General features: G+C 43.0%; 1 long non-coding RNA gene across 2 annotated transcripts in view; it reads right to left on the bottom strand.

Annotated features, from left to right (window-relative positions):
- Window positions 1-12557: 12557 nt before the first annotated feature.
- The window catches only part of LOC144235125 (uncharacterized), a 146360-nt gene continuing 137743 nt past the window's right edge, over window positions 12558-21174 (bottom strand). For both annotated transcript variants that reach the window (XR_013336147.1, XR_013336146.1), the window contains exon 5: window positions 12558-12735. This is a non-coding gene — a long non-coding RNA (uncharacterized LOC144235125). The remainder of the gene's footprint in view (window positions 12736-21174) is intronic.

Here is a 21174-nt window from a genome sequence, read left to right as displayed (position 1 = left end):
CGTACTAGGCATTAGAAAATGTAGAAATGAAATTTACATTGGCACCGGTCTCTTGTATTTCCCTTCGGGGTATTTTTCTCCTCCTTTTATCTTTTGGGTGCATCAGAAGATCCCTGTGTAGTCACATTGCTTCCTTTGGATTCTTCCTCCTTTTTATTTCTCTTTAGCCTAATTTCTTATTCCATTATAAGAATTTCTAGAAGCTCTCATCTCTCTTGACTACTTTTTAGAAACCCTGATCATGAGATTAGAATCATATTGTATCTGACTTTTTAAGAATATGATGTTCTAACATCTGGGGTACCTTTGTCTCTGTTGCCAACATTTCATTTTTAGAAACTCTAAGGTCACTTTATTTCGCAGTCTCTGTCATACTCATTTTAAGAACTCTATTGTTCTTGTTGGTGGGAATTAAGCCCAGAGTAAGAGTTCAGCTTGATATTTTCCTCTATATGCAGACATGACAGTGTTGGTAAGAAAAGCCACGAATGTATCAAACACTTAGCAGACTGGAACTTTCTAAAGACATAGATTCCTTGCCTACAAACCAGACACAGAAACTGTATTAGGAAAGTGTAGTCTACTTATTAAGTCATAATTGGAGAGAAGCTTTTGATTCTGTTTTTAAATTTGATATTGACATAAAATAAGACTTGCCAAAACATGGTTAGAATAGTACAAAGAATCCCATGTACCCTTCACCCAGAAGCCCACATGTTAACATTTCTCCACATTTGCTCCCTATCTATGCAAATAATTTTATTTTTTTGAAGTTTTTATTTATTTTTTGAAAGAGAGAGAGTGCAAAAATGAGGTTGATGCAGAGAGAGAGAGAGAGAGAGAGAGAGAGAGAATCCCAAGTAGGCTCCTCACCGACAGCACAGAGCCTTATGCGTGGACCCCGACAAACCGTGAGGTCATGACCCAAGCCAAAATTGAGTCGGATGCTTAACCTAACTGAGTCACCCAGGCGCCCCTGTGCAAATAACTGTAAATGAAAGACACAAGCAGACACAGAAGATGTTCCTGCCGTCACACGAAACCCCTCACCAGCTGCACGGCCAGCCCTTGGCAGTCCCCAGGTTGCTTCCTTCCTCTTACATCATGCTGCACGTGTCTGCTTCCATCACTAAACACAGTCTTACCACCCAAAGTAGTGACTATTACTTAATCTGTCTTTTTTTCTTCTGTTTTCTCGAAATGCTTTTTTTTCTTTTAATTAACATTTATTTGTTATTGAGAGACAAAGAGATGGAGCTTGAGGGGGGAGGGGCAGAAAGAGAGGTAGACACAGAATCTGAAGGAGGCTCCAGGCTCTGAGCTGTCAGCANGGTTTGCTGTTGGCTTTGATGTTTTAGCATTGGTCGGCTTCTGAAACAGATGATCCCTTCATACACAGGTCTTCCACTAAATACAGACTTTGTATACAGCCATAGCTGTATAAAGCCATAGCTGAAACTCCCAGGTCCAGAATCTATGAGCCTGGTGCCAGACGTATGGAGGCATGGGAAATAATTCTCACTCAAGAAAGAGTTAAGAGGTTGATGGTGTTAAAGAAAGCTTTAAAAACAACAAACAAAAAAAGCAGTTTGGCACAGGAAGGCAAAGGTAATAAAATGCTACAGCCCATTATCGGTTTGAATAAGGTTGTATTGCTGGTTAACTAAAAATTGAAGGTTTGGCACATTCAGCGGTGAACTCTTAACCTAGTCAATACAGCTCAGATTGTAGAATAAAAGCCAGTTAGCTGACATATGCAAATATTCAAGCATAAAAATGTTGGTAAATATAGTATGGAATACAGGTGATGGGCGACTACAACAGAAACCGAAATGCCAGGAAAAAAAAATAGAAAAAGAGAGAGAGAGAGAGATCCATCCACCGTTTTATTTTTTATTTTTATTTTTTTTTAAATTTTTTTTTAATGCTTTATTTATTTCTAGGAGAGAGAGAGAGACAGCGTGAGCAGGGGAGGGTCAGAGAGAGAGGGAGTCACAGACTCTGAAACAGGCTCCAGGCTCTGTGCTGGCAGTCAGCACAGAGCCCGATGCGGGGCTCGAACCCACGAACCGCGAGATCATGACCTAAGCGAAAGTCGGACGCTTAACCGACTAAGCCACCCAGGCACCCCTCCATCCACCGTTTTAGAAAACATCTAGCATAATCATATGTTCCCATCATCTTTTGAAAACTTTTTCTGCATTTGAGGAACCCCCCCACCTCATGAGTTCAGGCTCCACAGTGGGGAAGTCTGAACTGCAATTCCCAGCATCCTTTGCAGCGAGCATGCAGTCATGTGACTTAGGCTCCATGAACCCGACACAACCCTAGGAGACATCAACATAAAAAGAAGCAAAAAGGAAGCAATCTTGGTATGGAGTTGCTGTGTGTGTCAGCAGAGGTAACAGCCAGGGCATTTCTAGTTCTGGTTCTAGTGCTGCAAGTTTGACTAGCAGGGCGGCTGGCAACATTCATGGTTCAGGAGAGTCAAATTCTGGGCATTCAGTGCTTGGCTGGGGCAGCAGCGGTGGCTTCTCCCCAGGCCAGTACTGGGATGCGATTTTGACCATTTCTCTAGGAAATGATTATTTGGGCAAACACCTTTGTCTTTACCCGCGACCTTCTTTTGTCAAAGCAACCAAATTACATTCTGTTGTTTGCACCTGCCTAATACAATATTATAAATATCTCCCACTTAGTTCCACAAGGAGGCAAGTAATCAGCAGTCAAGTCTGTAGCTGTCAAGAGATAAAAAGAGTAAATACAGCCCTTAAGAAAAAGCAAATACAGAAACGCAGATGGAATTAAAGCGCTGGGGTAGCCCCTATTTCATCGGACTCCTTGGCTCTTACCTTACACCCACTTTGAATTCATAACTGGCCCTTAAGGCGCATTCCCCAAAACAGAACCAACTCAACAACACATGATTGGAAGTGGGTATTTCCCCTGAGGATTTCATGGACAGATAAAGGGCACGTGTCATTGCACTACCTCAAAAGAATACACCATGCTCCTGGTAGACATCTCAATTCCCTTCCTAAAGACCTTATCTGGGTGATGAAAAGGTTAGAAGGGGTGGATTTCTGCTATTAAGAACATAGGGCTTCGGGGGCGCCCGGGTGGCTCAGTAGGTTAAGCAACCGACTCTTGATTTCCATTCAGGTCATGATCTCACGGTTTGTGGGATCAAGCCCCACATGCGGTTCTATCCTGACAGCACAGAGCCTACTTGGGATTCTCTCTCTCCCTGCCCCTCCCCAGTTTGTGCTTTCTGTGTCTCTCTCTCTTTCTCAACATAAATAAATAAAAAAAAAGAACATGGGATTTTTCGCCACATTTTTTAAAGCGCAGAATGTCTTGAAAATATACTTCCCAGGAAATGGGCACCACGGACTTACAAATTCCTCTCTTTTATTCTCTATCAATGTTCAGGGGTCTTCACTATCTGGAGAACATTTGCTCTTCTTTTCCTTTTTAAAACGGAGATACAAATGACAGCAACTGTGGAAAATGGTGAAGGAGAAAGCAGAAATTGTTCTTTGTTGTGTCTTTCAGTACACATACAGGATGTATGTGCGCATGCGTGCACCTGTGTTATTTAGGGATAGAGAGGTTATGTAGATGAATTTAAGCAGCCATGGGCCAGTGTGCTTTCTGTAAATTCTCCTGGTGTTTCTCCCAATTATTTAAATGTTCCATGCTAATGGGCTTGCCCATCGCAGCCCTCAGGAAGAGTAGACCCTGGTCCTTTATAAGAGCGAGAGTGTCTCTTTTCCCCATAGCTGACTGCCTCTATTTGTTTTCATTAGTGGGAATGAAAACAAATGGAATCCCTAGATGCCCTAAGCCGAAGGGATGCTGCACCGCCCGTTGCTGCTGTCTGCAGCCTTCTGAGCTCATTCAGAAAACGTTGCCAAGAGAGGCATGCTTTTGCTACATCAGGGCACAATACTTTGAATTATTTCAGAAGACCAGACTCTCCGCCAATCAAAATGCAGGACTAATATGAGGTTAATTTCAACCAAACGAGAGCCCCATAGAATACAAGTCTCCCCAGATCTCACCATTTCCCAGCTGCCTGCTCGCTCAGCCCCAGTCGAGCTGCCATCCTCAGACCACCGCATCTCTGTTGCTATCTCTGGAACGGGGCATGAACAAAGGAGCTCACAAATAGCGGCAGTTCATTGTTGGAATCTTGTGTTTACAAAAGTTCCTTTCCTGTTTTGCAAACTCCGGCTCGGCTGTGCAGCGTGGAAAGCTGCTTCCCTTCAGCAGATGTTCTGACTCTGGCTGGCCGGCTGTGTTCATGTCTGCACTCATTTGTCCCGGCCTGTCATCCACTTCCACGACCCAACACGGCCTGCCGATGTGGTTCCTCCGGTCCCCTGTGCAGCTGTCTCCACTGGTGTCCTGCCCACTGCTTCACCCCACAGCTAAGGGGTTCTGCCTCGCCCTCTGGATTCCAGTCATTTGTTTCCTTGGCTCTTCACAGCAGCGGTGACTAAAGCCTTCCTTTCTCCCGACACCATCTCCCCATGCTTAAGCTTTGCCGTCACAACGGGAGATGGGACCACTGTAAACATTCAGTAGGCGATCAAGAATGGCTTAGAGTAATATTTGACCCTTTCTTCTGATTTGTTTCTTTACTGTTGAAAGCAAGCACTCTTTGCTGCTGAAATCTGTTTAATGTTTGTCGATAATGTCAATAATGTTTATCCATTAGCACAGCCAAATGCTTGCTCCTGTGTCTAAGCTCTTATAATAGCATCCTCAGTGATCATCACATCTGGGGTCTTATTTCAACAAATGTTTACTGATAGGTGAGGAACTGTGTATTGAGAAGTTGCTTCCAGAGCGGACTCCTTCTCTGTCCATGATCTTAGGCTTCGGGAGAAGGTGAAGACCACATCTTTTTTGTTTTACAGAGAGAAGTAACTCCTTTCCCACTTTCTTCCAAATGCCCTTAATGATGAGACCCCTCTTCTCAGGAAGCGAATAAGAAGAGGAGGAGCAGAGGATTCAAAGAACGGGGGCGTTATCTGAGACAGATCATAGCTCTGTGACAGGTCAACCGCACCTGGACATCAGGGGAGAAATTCGCCTACAGCAGGTTGTGAATTTGACTTTGCATTATAAATGAAGTGTTTTCCTTGGTTAATAAACTGTCTCTAATATTCTGTGCCAACCACTGTGTTTGAGGCTGTGGGAGATGCAAAAAATGTGAACATGAGGGTTTTTTCCCTCTACTCATTTATTGCATGTCCCCACTTACACCAGGACGTCTTCCCTCCCAGCAACCAACTGCAGAGAAGACTACAGAAGCACAAGAAGGGGCAGAGAGTAAGGAGGGTAGACGTGGCTCCCCAAACCATCCACTGAAGTTGTCAACATCTGGGTCCGATGTTCTGTGGGGTTTTAAATTTTTTAAAAAAATGTTTATTTATTTTGAGAGAGAGAGAGAGAGAGAGAGACAGCGTGAGCAGGGGAGAGACAGAGAGAGAGGGAGAATCAGAATCTGAAGCAGGCTCCAGGCCCTGTCAGCACAGGCCCGACACGGGGCTCGAACCCACCAGCGGTGAGATCATGACTTGAGCTGAAGTCAGACGCTCAACCGACTGAGTCACCCAGGCGCCCCTTCTGTGGGGTTCTAAACACTTCCGTGTCCCTCCGCTGTCCCCGCCTTCCATGCGTCGGGGTGGTTCCCAAACGTAGGCGTGCATTAATATTACTGAAAAACTTAAAAAATGAATATGACATTTAAAAATTGGGAAGTTTTATGTAGTATAGATCTTACCACGATGAAAAAGATGCAGTAAATCCTCTATACTCAAGGACGTGGAGGGTAACTCTCTACTCCTTAATGTGGTTTGTGCATAGGAACTTTCTTCCAAAGAAAACAATATCGAAGGGGGGAAAAGAGTGTAAGTTTACAGTGGAGAAACCTGACAAGCCTCAGCCAGGTGATCAAGGGCAACATCAACGATGATAAGTCAGGTTGACAGCATGGACTGTTGATATGATGTGATGAAAAGGACTCTTTACCTTTGTGGTCTTTCTCTCCAAAATCTGTAGCCCCAGCCGAATCACGAGAAAAATATCAACAGAAACCCAACTGAAAAACACTCTACAAAATACTTAACTGGTAATCCTCAAAATTGTCAAGGTCACGCAAGACAAGGAAAGTGTGAGAAACTGTCACAACTCAGAGGGGCCTCAGGAGACATAACAACTAAATATAATGAGGGATCTTGGATGGAATCCTGATGTGGAAAAAGAACATTGGAGAACAACTGGGGATATCTGCATGAAGTAAAGGCATTAGTTAATAATAATGTTTCCATATCAGTTCATTAATTATCACAAGTATTCCATACTAATGTCAAGTGTTAGCAGGGGAAAGTGGCCGTGGGGTACACAGGTACTCTCTGTATTATTTTTTGCAATAACTCAATAAATCTAAAACTGTTCTAAAATAACACAGGTTACTAAATAGATAATTATTCTTGACTCTCACCCCAGATAAATCTGTATCTTCCGGTGTGGAGTTTTACAAGGTCCTCAAAGGAGTCATTTTTTTTTTTTTTTTAATTTTATTTTTAAAGAGAGAAAAAAAAAAGAATCTTAAGCAGGCTCCATGCTCAGCACAGAGCCTGATGTGGGGCTTGATGCCACGACCCTGGAATCACAACCCAAGCCGAAATCAAGAGTCAGATGCTCAATCAACTGAGCCACCTATGTGCTCCTCCCCTCAAGAGATTCTTTTTTTAAGTTTATTTATTTATTTTGAAAGAGAGAGAGAGAGCAGGAGCAGGGGAGGAGCAGAGAGAGAGAATCCCAAGAAGGTTCCACACAGTCAGCACAGAGACTGACACGGGGCTTGAACTTATGAACCTCGAAATCATGACCTGAGCCAAAACCAAGAGTTGGACACTTAACTGACTGAGCCACCCAGGTACCTCTCTCCTTGAACAATTCTTTTTTAAACGTTTATTCAGTTTTTAACGTTTGTTCAGAGATGGAGAGAGACAGAGCATGAGTGGGGAAGGGGCAGAGAGAGAGGGAGACACAGAATCCGAAGCAGGCTCCAGGCTCTGAGCTGTCAGCACAGAGCCCAATGCGGGGCCCGAACCAACAGACCGAGAGACCATGCCCTGAGCCAAAGTCAGACGCTTAACTGAGCCATCAGGCGCCCCTCTCCTCAAACAATTCTAATGCACAGTGCAATTTAAGAATCATTGGTTCATGTGGCCCTGCCCTCTGCAGGTCAAGGTTCTGATGTTAGCTTGCTGTCTCGTTTCATCTACCTTTGCCTTCCTCAGCTCTTACAGCCAGATTTACCACTGAGCCTCATCTCTTGGTCTGAACTTGGGCCGTTTCCTGGGTCAAACCCGAGCGAGCAAGGAGATCCAGTTTATAATGGGAGTGAGCTCATGCTGAGCTGGACATTTTATTTCCTATACCCAAGCCATACTTGGATTGCTGTTCAGTAATCCCCAGAGCCTCCCAGCCAGCCATGACCCAGTGTGTAGGAATGTTCTTCTGTGCTGATTCCTTGTCTGTGGTCTCTCTGGAGAGCTGCTCATACCAAGACTTCAACTTGGGTAGGGACCTCAAATCTCTTATATAGAGACCTCCCGTGTGCTGGTGGCCTTCATTGAAGACTTTGGTCCCCTCCTCAGTCTCTGATTAGATCAGTGAGAGTAGACAGAGCCCCTACAATGATTCTGTCTGATGTCTGTGTCATTGGCTTCCACTTGTCTACAAGTTTCCTCTACCTGGTACCATCTGCCAGGTGAGACCTCCTGAGCTCGAGGCCATGAACTGCCCAGCTTCCTACTTCAGGCTCTGCAGGCTTTGCGTCAGGTTCTCCAGCCCATGCCTGGACTACTGAAATGATCTTAGCTCAACTTTATCTTGGTGGCCTTCTTTTGCTCACCATAACATGTTAAAGCTTGAGTCCTTTCCCATTATAAAAAGAGCCTTGGCAAGCCAGACTTCTCTTTCTCCTTTCTCCTGCTGTTCGATGTATGCTCTCATTCTGCACTCCAACTCCATCTCTCTCCCATTCTGCTGCATTTCATCTCTGTTTGCCATTACTAATGGAATTCCTCCAGTTCTTCTCTCTCCACCAGTATCACTAGACATTTGAAGAAACTCTGTAATTCGAAAAACTGACAGAAAACAAACAAACCAAAAAATAGGAATTTAGAGGAAACAGAGACCACACGGGAAGTAGAAGAACATTTAAAAGAGAAAGAAAAGACCTAAATAGGAAGAAAAGAGAAAATAGAAAGAAAAGACCCTCAAATAGAAGAGTGGAAATAATTCACCTATGAAACAGAACAAAATCCTATATTAAAAAACATAAAACTAAGAAAGAGTTCTTGGAATCGAAAATTTGATGCAGAAGATTGAGAGCATTATTAGAAAATGTGTTTTGTTTGGTTTTTACTTGTGCTTTCAGTTCTGGGCAGGGGCCTGATAGGTATCCTTGAACTTCTTGCCTCTGAAATAAATAAATTAGTCATAATCTTTTTTAGCTTCTGCTACTGGGTGTGTGTGAGGCTGCCCTAGGGCCCTTGATCATGTAGCTGGCTGAATTAAATGGACCTAAAATCTACACTGCAGGGCCATTCACGTATCTGTAGGATCACCTAAGCAGGTAGGTCACAAGATCAAGATTTAGGTTGAGGACCAGAAAGTTCCCTTTCAGCCTCGGGACCAAATCAGATTCTTAAATCTGATCTTACTTAAGAGCCTTGTACTTGGTGAATATTTTGGGATCACCTGTCAAGCTAGTAATAAATCTTATTTGGGCTCCATGTGATCTTGAACTTTGTGTGCTTGCTTTAATTGACGGAATCCCAGATGGGAGGAGGAGTTAAAGTCAACCAGAACGTCTGACATATCCCTTTCCTCCAGTAACTAGAAAGAAGTGTCAAAAACCTATGGCATGTCTCAAACATGGATGTTTAATGATATATTAGTAACCAAAAATAAAATAAGGTAACACAAAATATAATAATTCCAAACATTATATCAGGACATTCAGGTGCCTCTCACCCATTGCTCTTATCAACCAAAACAATAACAACAAAAATAATCATTTTATGGGGTGCTCATTTTATGNCAAGTACAATTGTTTTCTCCATTTAACAGATAGGGAAAATGAGGCACAGAGAGATCAAGTAAATTGCCCCTGATATAACAAGGGAAAAGACTCAGATTAGAATATAGGATGGGGGGGGCACCTGGCTGGCTCAGTTAGTGGAGCATGTGATTCTTGATCTCGGGTTGTAAGTTCGAGCCCCATGTTCAGTGTAGAGATTACTTACTCTAGGCTATTGTCTTTTTCCTAAACTTGCTGTCCGCAGCACCTTAGTGAAATACTGGTTCTTTGACTAGAGTCTCTCTCTCTCTCTCTCCCATCTCTGTTGAAAGCTTGCTTGTTACTCAAAGAACAACTCAAATGTCATTTCTTCTATGAAACATTCCTGTCTCAAATTTCCTGTCTCCTCAGTAGTCTCATCAATTTTTAAAAATACCTTTATGATGTGGGTCGGGTTTCCCAGAAGTAGATGGGAAAATGAAGTTGTGTGTGCGAGTGATTTATGAAGGAAAGACTCCCAGGAGAAACTGGTAAAAGAGTAGAGAAGCAGGACAGGGAAGGGTGGGATCCAAGCAAAGGAACGTTTTCAGCCAAGGCCCCAGCTTCAGGCTGATTCTGCAGGGGAGCTCTGGGGTGTAAGTTACAAGAGGTTATCTGGACCCAAGGCAAGGGGCCTAGAGTTCCCCCCTCACGTGCCAGTCACTGGCTAAGCTCCTCATCCCTAGAAGATAGAAGCCCCTACGCACTTCAGGCTTTCAGTATGTCAAGGCCAAGTAGCTTTAGCCACCAAGGGGAGTTCTCTAGTAAGAACATGGAAGGCATGTTCTCTGAGAAGAAAAACCATTAAGAAATTGGGTACGGGCTCACAGAAATGGTAAAAGGGATCTGAGGGTACCTGAGCAGAGCCCCAACAATGACTCATAATCTCTATAATAGAATTTATGATATTACTACATCTGCTCTATTTTATTTAGTATATATATTCTTTACTGCCNACAGAGGATCTGAAGTGGGCTCTGCACTGACAGCACAGAGCCCGATGCGGGGGTCGAACCCACGCACCGTGAGATCATGACCTGAGCTGAAGTCCGATGCTTAACCAACTGAGCCACCCAGGTGCCCCAACTATTTCCAATTTAATGAAGGACTCAGCCATTCTTTCCTTCTAGACCCAAAGAAGTGTGTGCCCTCTCAACACCATCCTTTTCTCCCTTCCTAACTCTAATAATGAATGAAGACAACTTAAGGGTGACTGTGTAGGTGACATCACGTAAAGATAGGTAGTGTGATCATAATGTGCCTAAATGAGTCCCTCATTTCACAACGTCGAGATGGAGAAAAAGCTCTGCATGTTGAGTTGCCACCATTACAGTCGTGAATTGTGAATTGCTGTCTGGCAGGCAATCTGCTCAGGAGGCTCAGAAAACCATTCTGTGTCAGTGCCTGCTCAGGGCGGGGAGATGACATTATTGCAGAGGCGCTTGGTTTTCACAGCATATAGATAACAAGAATTGAAATGAAGAGGGATCCCTGAAATTACTCATGTTATAAAGTAGAAGCAGGAGATCACTCTTTATCAAATTTCTCCATAATAATGTTCAACATTATCGAGCACTTACTGTCAGGCAGCCAATAACATGAGTGTTTGAGATGCGTTATCTAGTTTATCCTTCTAACTACCCCTTGATGTAAGCCCTTAACATCCTCCCTATTTTCTAGATGAGGACACAGGGAGCTGGGACCTTAAATCACGTGGCCAAGGTCAGACAACCTAGAAGTTGGAGAGATGGGAGATCCAAGTACAGGAACAAATGACTGACGTTGGCGTGTGCTCTCAGACCCTTCTGCCCTTCTGCCTCCCTACAGGAGATCAGAACATGGAGCTCTTCCACAGAGCTCTCTCATAGGTACCATCCAATCATTTGGAAAGTCTCACATTTAAGATATTGTTCCTCCCAATGGAACCTTAAAATACAAAAACAGCCCTGAGCACAAACCTTTCAAATCCCTGATTATGTATGGCTCCGTTGAAGGTTATGTTAATTACAAATAGAATATTGGTTTTAAAAATAACAGGAATACGAATACAGGGAAAGTGTTTATCCTATTAAAGTGACTCGGCGTAGGTATGTTTGAAAGCATTGGAATGCAGCAGCAAGGTTCACTAAAATTGAAAACCAGGCAGATAGACTCTTATTTTGGAATATGTTGTTAGCCATTAATCCATATATGTAAAGAATAATACATATATAATTCCACAGTTTAAACTTCATTATGTCAAGCGAGTTTTACCTCCATCAATCCTATTTAATTAAGCTTTTAATTAAATAGCTTTCAATTAAACTATTAATTAAACTATGTGCTACTTTTTCTTAAAGCAGTAATGATTTCTGGTGTGTACATCTGTTGAGGGTAGAAAGAGTTTTAAATGTCATTTGGCATTTTATTTCTTATTCTTTTTAAAGTTTATTTATTTATTTTGAGAGAGAGAGAGAGAGAGAAAAAGAGAGAGCAAGTGAGGGGAGGGACAGGGAGAGAGAGAATCCCAAGCAGGCTCTGCACTGTCAGCGCAAAGCCCAACGTGGGGCTTGAACTCACGGACCATGAGATCTCGACCTGAGCCGAAGTCAAGTGTCAGAAGCTTAACTGACTGCACCACCCAGGCGCCCCTCATTCAGCACTTTAAATGTTTCACTCTTTCTTCAGCTCAATTCAATGAACGGTAATCTAGGGCAAAAATTGTTCCATTCCTATCTTTCTTCTTGCTTCAGGGTCTCACCAGGAAACCGATGGCATGCTTAGGTGACAATATTTTCTGGAGTTTAATGAATGACTATTTACAAAGGGGTGGGTGGGGTATAAAGAAGCCATAAGTGAGATAAGAGCTGCTGAGTAGACAAATGGCTGGCTTGGCCCATCAGGAAGAGAGCTGAGAAAATAAATCCCCAGACTTGCTCTCCTCCTTCTTTGCAATCCCCAGCCCCACCCCTTCCCGCCACCTCAACCTTGCAACTAGCAGAAGTCAAAGGGACGCCAGAGGAGAAGACAGCCTGTTGACAGTGTACCCAGGTAGACCTCCCAGCGCACTGAGCAAGGATCTTGGTGCACTCAGGAAACAGAGTGTCCCGGAAGTGCGGGCCCTGGGTTCCCATCACCTCCATACCCTCTACACACAGCAGGGGCTCAGCTAAAGTGGGATGCAAGAGCGATTCCTCTCATTTCTGGAAAAGAGCTCATCAGCGTAATCGGTGGAAAATCAAAAGAACAAAAAACCAGAGCTTTTGTGTTATTCCCAAGCACATCAATCAGATTTACTTCAAACCCCACTAATTTGACACTCTCTCAAATTAAGTAAATGATGGGCCTACTCGGGAGCATTTCTAAATGGGAGCATTTCTATCGTGTGAGTTAAGTTTAGAATCAGACACTGAGTTTATTAATTGGAACTTCTTTTTTCCCCTCACTTGTGCAGAGTGAAGTGCCAGCCTTTCAAATTTGTGCACTGAACTGAAGCCTTGCTCTCGGTCTTGGTTTTTGCATTTTCCTTCTCTTCACAGTTTGCTTGCTATTTCTCCTTCTTCTCCCTTCCCTGTTCCTTTTTCCTTTCCCATTCAGCGGTTGAGGCCCTAAAGAAAGGATAACGCACTTGAGACAAAATCCAGGAAATCAAAGGCCACTTCCTTTTTCTTTTTCAAGACTCTTTTTAAGTTTATTTTTTATTTTGAGAGAGAGCAGGGCAGGAGCAGAGAGAGAGGGGGAGAGCAAATCATAAGCAGACCCCGCACCTTCAGCGCAGAGCCCGATGCGGGGCTAAGAACCACGACGTCATGACCTGAGCCAAAACCAAGAGTGGGACGCTTAAGTGGCTGAGCCACCCAAGCGTTCCTAAGATTTTATTTTGAAGTAATCTCCACCCCCAACATGGATCTGGAACTCACAATTGGCGAGATCAAGAGTTGCATGGTCCACGGATGGAGCCAACCGGGTGCCCCATTCCACACCGTACACCAGAAGAAGTATCTGATACTGAAGAAGGGAGGAGGGCCTAGTGGTCTGTGGCTCAGGCTGCTTGCAAGTCTTTTATCTTCTCCAGGGCTGTGTCCAAAAGGAATATTTACCAACCCTGCACAGCATAGTTTGTCTCTTATTATTTCTCCCCAACGACCACTTCCCTCTTTACCAATTCTGCCAATAGTCCTTGACTTTCTGTGTCAAAACTCACTAAGTATCCACTGGACAGGCGGCCATGTCAACGACAAATAAAGCCTTCTTCCTGCCCACACATTATATTCTCACTCCCTTTGACTCCAGCCTATATTCTTTTCCTAACCTTGTTTAATTGGTTATCTCCCGGCCACCCCCCCACACACTTCTTCTATGCAAACCTTACATATTCACCCTGAAGTAATTTATTTCACACTCAACTACTGTACTGTTGATAATTATTTTTTACAATTATCCTAATGGTTATGATGATCGTCATTGTGAAACCAGTATTGTATTTTATCCGTAAAACCAGAAACCCAACTTAGTTCCTAGGATTTTCTTCAGAACACATTGTGTATTGATAAGCATACGTAAAGTTGGGCATTAAGTGCTCTGGAACCTGAGAACAAATAACAAACTGACTTTGAAAAGAACAATATAAACAAACTACCCGGAGACACCAGGAACATTTAGCTTTGTAAATTCAGTGCTTGCATTCCTAAGAATGTAAGCAATAAGAAGATAAGGCAAGTAAAGCAACAATTGTGACTCATTGATCCAGGANGTACTAATGGCTTCATGGGGCCAACTTCTGGTTGATGAAGACATCCAGCCAATGTACTCACTCTCTGGACAGACTGGTTCATATTATCATGTTAATAGTCCTACTCAGTGTGGGGCGCCTGGGTGGCTCAGCTGGTTGAATGCCCTACTCTTGATTTCTGCTCAGGTCATGATCCGAGGATCGTGGGATCAAGCCCCTTTGTCAGGCTCTGCCCTGGGCATGGAGCCTGCTTAAGATTCTCGCTCTCTTTCCCTCTGCCTCTCTCTCCTGCTAGTGCTCTCTCTCTCTCTAAGTAAAATTAAAAAAAAAAAAAATAGTCCCACTCAGTGAGAAATGGAAATACAAAACTGATTCTTACTTAGTACTCTTTATCTGCCTTCCAAAGCCCTATTGATGCTATTCCTTCAGGTGACCTATTTAGAAATGAGGTAGCTTCATTGAGTAACTAACTATTCATCCATTTCTTTTAGAGGAAGTACAGAATTATATTTCACTACATAAACAAGAAAAACTTATGGTAAAGATTGATGGAGTACTGAGTTTTATAGATTGGTAAGCTCTGTCCCTGACGAGTGCCATTTTCAGGCTACGGAGCGCTTTGTTTGCAAATGAGTACGAATGGTGTGTTCACCAATTTGGCACAAATGCTAAACGAAAAGAGTACAGTTTACAAAACGAATACAGAAAATGTGAGTTGTGAACCCTTTTATTGGTGAGAGGTGGAGTGGCCATAAATTAAAGAGGTATTCTTGAAACTAATTATTTATGAAAGAGATTCAAAGCAATCATTTTTCTCATATAGATGTTCTCATACTACCCAAGTCCTGGGCATTTGATTTTTAAAATCAGCATCGTTATTATTCATCATTAATTGTGCATGTATCATGAATTTGGCTCTTCTACTCACTAGCTGTGTATTTACCTCTCTGTGCCTCAGAGTCCTCATCTGTAAAATGAGGATTAAAATAACACATACTTTAGGAGATTGTTGTAAGAATAAACAAGCTAATACATAAAAGGTGCATATTACAATGTCTGATATTTACAGTTCTCAGTGACATGTTATTATTTGAATAACTATTATTATTTTATCACTTGGCTTTTTTCATGTTAGTTTATCTGTGAAGATTAAATTAACTGTTGTTATTATTATTATTTTAATGTTTATTTATTCATTTTTGAGAGAGAGTGTGTGTGAGCAGGAGAGGAGCAGAAGAAGGGGGAGAGAATCCCAAGCAGGCTCCATGCTGCCAGCACAGAGCCCGACGCAGAGCTCAAACCCACAAACCTCAAGATCATGACCTGAGCTGAAATCAAGAGTTGCACACTCAGGGCACCTGGGTGGCTTAGTTGGTTAAGAGTCCAACTCTTGATTTCGGCTCAGGTCATGATTTCATGGTTTGTGGGTTCGAGCCCCATGCTGGGCTGTGTGCTGACAGCATAGAACCTGTTTGGGATTCTTTCTCTCCCTCTCCCATGCATATGAACACACTTTCTCTCTAAATAAATAAAGAAACTTCAAAATAATTGCAGGAAGAAAAGAGTTGGATGCTCAACTGGCTGAGCCACCCATATGCCCCTGAATTAACTATTATATTTATTTCAGCTTTACAGGTGAGGAAAATGAAGCTCAGAGAAGTTAAGCAACTTTTGCAAGATGATGTAGCTGGTCAGTGTAAGAGGCTGTCTGAATGATCATGTTAGCAGGTACAATCTACATTTCATTAACACCATGCTAAGTGTGAGAAATAAGCCCACCGACCCAATCAAAGGAGGGACGTGGAGACTCAGAGGACAGTGAAGCAAGGCTTTAATCAACGTTCTTGCAAGAGCAGGTGTCTGATAGACAGGCACACTAAGGACAGTCACAGCAGACAATTTACCTCCTAGTGTGCCTGTCCCTCCCCTGATTCCTCATTGGCTGAGGATTACAGATCTTAAAGCCTCACCCGGAGGTGGCCTATGCTCACATAAGACAAAAAGTAGTGTGACTGGAGCAAATGTACGTTTCCTGAGGTGATGCAGAGACTTTCAGTCCCTTCTTTGTTCTTTGGTGCATGCTCTTCGCAAAGCATGTGAAAAATAAGCCCACAAAATGGAGAGGGGAAGAAAAACCAGGAAGTGAAGTGTCCAAGGATTTGGGACTCCATTATGGCGGCGAGGTTGCGGGCGGGGGTGGGAGGGGAGTTCACATATATTTCCAACAGGTAGTAAACCCACTGTTCACTAGACAGCACAGCTTTTGTTTGATATTTCTGAAAACGAATCATCTCCCTTACTTCTCACACTAAGTGAAAGCTTATTGTTTTAACGATGCTGAGAATAGATTGCGTTTGGTGCACTTACCCAGTGGTATTTGCATCACGAAAAGACCTCTGCCTCTTGGCTCCTCTGGACCATTTATTCTCCCACCCTTCCCTCCTAGGCCCTTCCTGAGCCATCAGAGACTGTAGGATGGAAGAGAAGTGGGAAGGGTAGCGGGCATGCAGCGGAATCAGGGAGGAGGGAAGTGCTGATGCTCTCTGTCCATTTATACCCAGAGCTCAAATGCTCAACTCAGCTCCAGTAGCAATTCATCTTACAAATCAATTTCGTGAGACATCGGCTTTAAAATCCACTACATTGAATCAGGAGTGGACTTTACAGTTAATATGCCACCAGGACACTTATACACGGCAGTGACCTTTTAAGCTGGTGTAAACCAGTGTTCTTGCTCTGCTCTGCCTCTCTCCACAACACTGAGTCGGTTATGTTCCTGCCTGTTACTTCATGCAGAAAGAAGAACTGAAGTATTGACCCTCGTTCTCTTTAGAAAAACTCTGTTAGTAGGATGACGACATTGTTTCTTATCCCAGATTATCTCTTCAAATTCTACTTCCCATAACAGCTGTCACCGAACCATTGTTCCTAACAGGAAAAAGTTTAATAGCTAGTTCTTCTTTTTTACTTCTCACTCATTATCATTACTTAAAATCTGGCTTCCCCCACCAAAACCTAACAGAAATTGTTTTCTGGAGAGCCCCCCAGGATGCCCTAATTATCAAATGCTGAAACTTCTTTTTCTTCCTGAAAAGTCCCCACTTTTATTTCCATTGCAGAAATTTTGGGATTTCGCTTACCCCTCTGAAGGCTACTTGGTATCAAGGTCTTCAGTCACTTGTAGGTAACGCATTAATTTATTTCATTCACTTCTGAGGTAGACAGAATATTGGCCGTCCAAAGATGTCTGCATCTTAATCTGCCCAATCTGCACATATGTTACCTTACTTGGCCAAGGGGAATTTTCAGATGTGATTGTTAAAAATCTTTAAGTGGGGAGATGATTCGTGAATCATCCAGGTGGGTCCAATGTAATCTCCTGGGTCCTTATAAAAAGGAGGCAGGAAGGTCAGAGTCAGAGCAGACAATGTGATGATGGAAGTGGTGGTCAGAGAGAGTGAGAGAAAGATTTGAAGATGGTATGTTGCTGGTTTTGAGGACGGTGGTGGGGGCACAGGCACGGAAGGTGGGTGGCCGCTGTAAGCCGGAAAAGACACGGACATGGATTCTCCCCTGGAGCCCCCAGAGGGACTGTAGACCTGCTTCCACCTTGATTTTAGGATTTATGACCTCCCAGATACAAAGAAAATAAATTTATGTTGTTTTGAGTCGCTAAGTTTGTGGTGATTTATTACAGCAGCAGTAGGAAACTAATACAATTATATTTTCAATTCTTTAACTCTTTGAAAATTCTCCCAAATTCCAAAACCAACTTCTCAATGGTCTTCTAGACATCCCTACGTAGATACTTCACCAGCATCCCAAGCTCAACTAGCTCCAAAATTAAAACTGTCTGTCTCCAAAACTGTATCCCTTCCATGGACTTTTATGACTGCATTCGTCCCTTCACTTATTATCTTATTAATTAATTTATTTGCAAACCAAATTTTTTTGAGTTTAATTATTTTGAGAGAGAGCCCGAGCAAGGAGGGACAGAGAGAGAGGGAGAGAAAGAATCCCAAGCAAGCTTCACACCATCAGCACAGAGCCTGTTCTGGGGCTCCACCTCACGAATCGTCAGATCATGACCTGAGCCAAACTTAAGAGTCTGACGCTTAATGAACTGAGCCACCCAGGCGCCCCACATATCAAATGTTTAATGAGCACCTACTATGTCAGATACTGTTGAGACTCTCAGAATGCAGACGTGACCAAAAGACAAAACCTCTTCCCTGATGAGGATCACACTCTAAGGAAGAGCTAGAGAAAACCAGAAGACAAATAAATAAAACAGTTCTGGCTAGTAAAAGTTTTATGAAGATTTTCAAGCAAGGTAAGGAGATAGAAAATAATGTGAGGTAGGACAGGATGGCGGAGGGGCAGTGATGGCTATTTTAAATAGGATGGTCACAGAGGACCTATCTGCAGAGGTGACATTTGAACAGAGACCTAATCGAAGAGGATAAAGAATGAGAATATGTGGAGGAATAGCACTGCAGGCAAATGGTACAGCAAATAGAAAGCCCCAGAAGCAGGAAGGAATTTGGACTGTTCGTGTTCCAGTGATTGAAAAGCAGAAGACAGGAAGGTAGGCAGAGACTTCTTCAATCCTAGGTAGGAATCCTGATTGCTCTTGAAGCGTGATGGGAAACCATTAGAGAGTTTTGCACAAAGGGGTGATGTGACCTGATTTACAGTTTAGAAAAAAATCACTGTGGCTGCTCTACAGAGAACAAAATGAAGGGAGAGAGAGGGAGTCCAGTGAGGAAGCTAAGTAATGAATGTTAGCGGTTTGGCCCAAGGTGGCAGCCAAGGGGCTGGTTGAAATCAGGATATATTTTGAAGGCAGAGCTGATACTAAGCACCTAAGGATTGATGTGAAGAGTCAGGACAGGAAAGAGTCAAAGATAAACTCCTTTGAGAAGCTGAAAACATCTAGCTGCTATGAAATGAAATGAACAAGAGTGCATAAGTAGCAAGTTTGGGAACAAATGACACACATTCGGTTTCTGATATATTAAGATGGACATGGTTGCATTTATTTATTTATTTATTTAATTTATCATTTTAGAAAGAGAGAGGGCAGGGGAGAGGGGCAGAGGAGAGAGAGAGAGAGAATCTTAAGGAAGCTCCATGCTCAGTGCAGAGCCCAATGCAGGGTTTGATCCCACAATCCTAGTACTATGGCCCAAGGGGAAATCAAGAGTTGGATGCTCACCCAACTGAGCCACCCAGGCACCCCAAGACTGACATGTCTCTAGACATCAAAGTTAAGATGTTGCATAGGTAGCTGAATACTGGTACGGAAGTTGGGTGCTCAAAAAGGTCCTCTGGACTGCAGAGAAACCTGGAAATCATCAGCACATAAATGATGTTCGAAGCCACAGGCCAGGGGCACCTGGGTGGCTAAGTGTCCGACTTTGGATTTCAGCTCAGGTCATGATCTCATGGTTGGTGAGTTTGAGCCCTGCGTTGGGCTCTGTGCTGACAGCAAGGAGCCTGCTTGGGATTCTCTCTCTCTCTCTGCCCCTCCCTNAAGCCCCAAGACTGGATGGATTCACTTAAGGATATAGTGAAGATAGAGAAAAGAAGTCTGAGGGATGAGCCTGGGGGACTCCAGTATAGGAAAATGCAAAGAGGAGGAGGAACCAGCAAAGGAGATGAAGAAGAAGCAGCCAATGACGCAGGAGGATGTACTCAAATGTCAAATGAAAACTGCATTTTCAAAAGAAGGGGATGGTCATCTCTGTTAAATGCTGTTGGATGCCTGCATTAAAGGAAGACAAGCAATTCAGCAACTGATTTGGTGCTAGGAGTTCATGTTCATCATGACAAGGGCTGTTTCCATGCAGTGGAGAGAGAAAAAATTGGGTCAGAGAAAAAGACAGAAAAGGAGATGAAGACTTTGAGGCAGTTAAGTACAGACAACACTTTGCAGAGTTTTGCTATAAAAGGAAAGAGAAAAATGGAATCACAGCTGGAAGAAAACAGGAGAAAATGGCAGGTATTTTTTAAATATTGTAAACATTACATCTAAGGTGGGAGATTTTATGGTAAGTTTATATGATGATGAGAATGATCCCGTAGAGAGAGGATAATTTCCAGAGCAAAGATCTCAAGTGGTACAGAGAAGGGAGATACAGTATGTAAGGAAGTGTAAGGGTTACTATTATTCATTTATTTTTACAGGTGGCAGAGAAAGACTATCAGTTCTGATAGAATAGGTTATAGATTTGATAGGAACAAAGAAAAATGTGGATACATTGGACGGTTGGAGAAGATTAAAAAAAACTAGGATACAGGCATTTTAAAGAGTTGCAAGCAAGATGAAACATGTTTGTTTCAATGATGGCCCACTTGGTCAATGGTCAGAAGTCCTGAGAAGATTTAAGAATAGTTGGAACAGGGGTAATAGATTAGTGAGCTGGAAACACAGAAAGCTGTGATGAGGGCTTGTGATGTGTGGAGTTAATCATGAATTAGGTTGAGGATCAGGAGTACTCTATATGATGACTTCTAAAAGAATCACTCAGATGTGGAATCTAAGAAACAAATCAGATGAACATATGGGATGTGGGGTGGGGGAGGAAGAAAGGGAAACAAACACACCATGAAAGACTCTCAATGATAGAGAACAGACTAAGGATTGATGGAGGGAGGTGGGTGGGGGATGGGCCAAATAGGTGACGGGCATTAAGGAGGGCACTTGTGATGAGCACTGGGTATTGTATGTAAGTGATGAATCACTGAATTCTACTGCTGAAACCAATATTGCACTGTTTGATAACTAGCTAGAATTTAAATAAAGATTTGGTGTGTGTGTGTGTGTGTGTGTGTGTGTGTGTGTGTGTGTGTGTGTTGGGGGGGAAGGAAAGAGCCAACCCAGTTTGAGAAAGAATCCTAGGAACTTATTTGGAAAACACAGACTTTTGAGAAATGCACTAATCACTCTGCCTCTAGACTGTTTCCATCCTGCTCTTCTAATCTAAAGATCTTGGATTTCAGATGTGGTCTCACTGCGTTTCCAAATTCCAGCCCAGCCATGCCTGCTGGCCAGCCCCCATGGACTGGCCAGCCCCCATGACCCAAACTGGCACGAACCACTTCTTCATCTATCTTGTCACTGCTATTTCTCTTGACTAATGGAGATTTGGTGCAATTCAGTGGTTTTCATGTACTGACAAATTCCTTAGTTTTTCTCAAGTCTGAAAGTAAGGGGAGATTCTTGTCAAAACTCAGGGTCCTCTCCTTTCAGTCTTAAACAAGTGTTTCCTCCAACATAAACACAAAGCTTTACATATCTTCCTGTCCAGAT

The sequence above is a fragment of the Crocuta crocuta genome, unplaced genomic scaffold (genome assembly GCF_008692635.1).
Source record: "Crocuta crocuta isolate KB4526 unplaced genomic scaffold, BGI_CrCroc_1.0 scaffold467, whole genome shotgun sequence".
In the NCBI taxonomy this organism is placed as follows: domain Eukaryota; kingdom Metazoa; phylum Chordata; class Mammalia; order Carnivora; family Hyaenidae; genus Crocuta; species Crocuta crocuta.
This window is presented reverse-complemented; position numbering and strand designations above follow the sequence as displayed.